The following is a 3,689-nucleotide window of genomic DNA, read 5'->3' as shown; positions in this document are numbered from 1 at the left end:
CCAGTTTCCAATATAGTCATGATTCCTGCCTCCTGGTATTCACGCCCTGTATAGTCCCCTCCCATGTTATACTAGGGTTGGTCTATGTGACCAACAAAATACAGCAGAAGCGATGGTATGTCTTTTCTGAGGTTTTGATAGACATTATGGCTTTTGTCTTGGTCATGGTCTCACCTGCTCATTAGGATGACATGTTATGAGGAGCCCCACAGAGATGCTCAGGTGGTGAGAAACTGAAGCCTCTTGCCAACAGCCCTGTGAGTGGGCCATGTTGGAAGAGGGTCTGTCAGCTAAGTGAAGCCTTCAGCTGACTGCAGTCCTGGCTGCCAACTTGAGTAAAACGCCAGGAGAGACCCTGAGTCAAAACCACCCAGCTAAGCTGCTTCCAGATTCCTGACCCTCAGAAACTGTAGCGTTTTTTCTTTTTTTTTGAGAGAGTCTCTGTCCCCCAGACTAGAGTGCAGTGTCACAATTTTGGCTCACTGCCACCTCTGCCCCCAAGGTTCAAGTGATTCTCCTGCCTCAGCCTCCCAAGTAGCTGGAATCACAGGCATGTGGTACCATACCTGGCTAATTTTTTTGTATTTTTAGTAAAGATGGGTTTCACCATGTTGGTCAAGCTGGTCTTGAACTCCTGACTTCAGGTGATCTGCCCGCCTCAGCCTCTCAAAGTGCTGGGATTACAGGTGTGAGTCACTGCACCTGGCCTAGAAACTGATTTTTTTTTGAGACAGTCTCACTCTGTTGCCCAGGCTGAAGTGCAGTGGCGTGATCTCAGCTCACCACAACCTCTGCGTTCTGGATTCAAGCAATTCTCCTGCCTCAGCCTCCCGAGTACCTGGGACTACAGGCACGTGCCACCATGCCTGGCTAATTTTTGTATTTTTAGTAGAGACGGGGTTTCACTATGTTAGCCAGGCTGGTCTTGAACTCCTGACCTCATCATCTGCCTGCCTCGGCCTCTCAAAGTGCTGGGATTACAGGTGTGAGCCACTGTGCTCAGCCCTGTTATATTTTAAGTGGCTAAGTTTGGGGTAATTTGTTATCCAGCACTAGAGAATGTCCAGTTTATTTTTCCTTGGTGGAAGTCATACTGCCCTGGTGTTTGGTTATTTTGGTGGTGAACTTACATGTCCCCTGAAGTTATCTTCCCTCCTGGCTGATAGAACATACTGAGGAAAGGCTGAAGGCCCAATTTGAGTCAGCTCAATGACCTGGAGCTCCGGGGTAAAAGGATGCGTGAGAGAAGAACCAGAGGGTGGACAGCTGCAGATACCACAGAAGCACAGTTATCCCACTCACTTGCTCTTTGGACACCTGACAATTCCCCTAGTAGGGGGTTCATCTTTAAATCATCGGAGGAAAACTGCTTTAAGAAGTGGCAGTCTTGGCCTGGTGTGGTGGCTCACGCCTGTAATCCCACCACTATGGGAGGCCGAGGCAGATGGATCGCCTGAGGTTAGGAGTTCGAGACTAGCCTGACCAACATGGTGAAACCCCGTCTCTACTAATATACAAAAATTAGCCAGGCATGGTGGCATGCACCTGTAATCCCAGGTACTTGGGAGGCTGAGACAGGAGAATCACTTGAACCCGGGAGGCAGAGGTTGCAGTGAGCCAAGATTGTGCCACTGCACTCCAGCTTGGGCTACAGAGTGAGACTCTATCTCAAAAAACAAAACAAAACAAAACCAAAAAAAAACAGGTGGCAGTCTCCTTAAGTGTAATCCACCAGCCCAGGTGTCTGAAGAGGGAGAGGTGGAGGACTGATTTCCTCTGGCTGCTTCTTTCTTTCCCCTGCAGGGCCCTACTGCCCTGATCCTAGCACCCTAGACATGTGTGCCAGTGGTATGGATGATTTCTGCAGTGAAAGGGGCAAAGACCTCCCCAAGGCAATATAGGGAAGAGGTGAGAGCCAGAACTTAAATCTCTTTTTCCCTAACCTATCCTATGCTCTATTTGCTGCCTCTGGCCATCCCCACCACTCAAAACACACACCAGTTAAAGACAGCCTTCCATTTCCCCGTGGGGCTCTCATTGCTATTCTGGAACCCATGTTTCCCTCTCTAGTTTCTCCAGAGTTGGTTTCGTGCAAAGGAATTAGTAGCTTTGCTGTCTGCCATCTTTGCAGAAATCATAAACCCTAAGTGTCCTAGAGGAATATTAGAGGTTTCTGCCCTTCAGGGTATCTGAGCCTCCTAATCACAGAAAGGACTCTTCAGTCCCTGAGAAGTCCCAAACTACTGCCCACAGAATTGGCTTGTCTGGAATGCATTCTGTGATTCCATTAATCACAGAATGCATCCCAGAGGGTATCAGCTGTTTACTGACAAGAGACATTTCATGACCTTGGAAAGCCAGACACTCCCGTAGGTTGGGTGGTCCTTTGGGGAGTCTGAGCCCATATCCACAAAATGCACTCATTAGACCCCCAATGCTTGAGCTCCCTAGACACAGAATAGTCACGTCTTGCTCTTCAAATGACTGGGCTTTCATCTGAGGAATAGTCAACTTCCCCCCAACACTGGGGGTGACAGGAGCCTTTTAAGGGTCATCCTCAGCTTTCTATGGCATTCTTGGGGCAAACAGCAGAGGGGATGACTGCCCTGATGCCTCCTCATCTTTGGCAGCATTGCCTGGTGCAACAGCTTCTGGCCAGAACCCAGCCTGGTCTACAGCCATACCGTCCTGAATATGCTGGATCTTGTCTGATCTCTGAAGCTAAGCAGGGTCAAGCCTGGTTGGTACTTGGGAGAAGCTGGCATGGCTAGACCATGACCGGAGGACCCCAGTTATCTCACCCATCCTTTGTAGATGACCGCACATGGCCTGTGAGAGAGTCCCATCCTCTGAGAATGTCAGTGGGAAAAAGGACCTTTTTTTTGATCATTATCCTCCAAATAACTAAGTGACTTCTATTAAGGCCTGAGCTTTATCAGTGCTTGATGCTTGTCCATATTAGTGAGATGGAGAAGGTAAATAAGTGGTTTCTATTGCTGAAATAGTTAAGACAGGTACCATGAGGTGAATCCCAGTTTAGGGCCCTAGGCATGGCTAGGCCACAGTCCTTCAAACTGGCTCCAAAGCAAGTGACAAGAATAGGAGCCTTAGATCCTTTTGTAATTCAACAATGTGATGACTGGGCTTCCACACTCACGTGTGAGACATGCCTCCCTCAAACCTTGTTAACATCTGCAGTTACCTGTCTGAAGTGGAAAACAAAAAGGAGGCCAAGGCCCCTGCCCAGGGCTGCCAGCATTGGTGCATAAACCTCATAGAGAGGTCAAGATCCTAGAAATGGTGACGTGTGGAATGGCAGGGGTGGCTGGTCTAGTGTTTCTAAGTAGCCCATACTTCCCAATCTCAGTAATGAATCTTGCCCTTGTTTGAGCCAAGAACTCTTATCTTTCATCCAGGGGGCTGTCCTGAAAACATATTCACAGACATAATACAGACCCTTACAGGCAGATGGATGTACCAAAAAACAGACTCAGGCCTTCCTCAAGCAGTGCCTGACTTGAGCTCACCTTTGGGAACCGATTCTCAGCATCCACTCTCCCCACCACAGCGGGGAAGCTGGAGCCTCCCTCCACCAAGTGAAGTATTTCCTCTCCATCAGGTAAAGGGCCCCTGAGGGGCCCTTTGCTCCATCTACAGCAAAACCCAGGGAGGGGACAGAGAAACACACA

The 3,689-nt window shown here is 49.0% G+C and overlaps 1 non-coding gene across 1 annotated transcript; it reads left to right on the top strand.

The window, feature by feature from the left end:
• Nucleotides 1–3,111: 3,111 nt before the first annotated feature.
• Nucleotides 3,112–3,212, top strand: LOC118150848 (small nucleolar RNA U13). Its single transcript, XR_004738977.1, has one exon. It is a non-coding gene; the product is annotated as a small nucleolar RNA U13 (small nucleolar RNA).
• The last annotated feature ends 477 nt before the right edge of the window (nt 3,213–3,689 follow it).

The sequence above is a fragment of the Callithrix jacchus genome, chromosome X (assembly GCF_049354715.1).
Source record: "Callithrix jacchus isolate 240 chromosome X, calJac240_pri, whole genome shotgun sequence".
Lineage (NCBI taxonomy): Eukaryota > Metazoa > Chordata > Mammalia > Primates > Cebidae > Callithrix > Callithrix jacchus.
The sequence above is the reverse complement of the archived record's forward strand: the minus strand, read 5'-3'. Positions and strand labels throughout refer to the sequence as shown.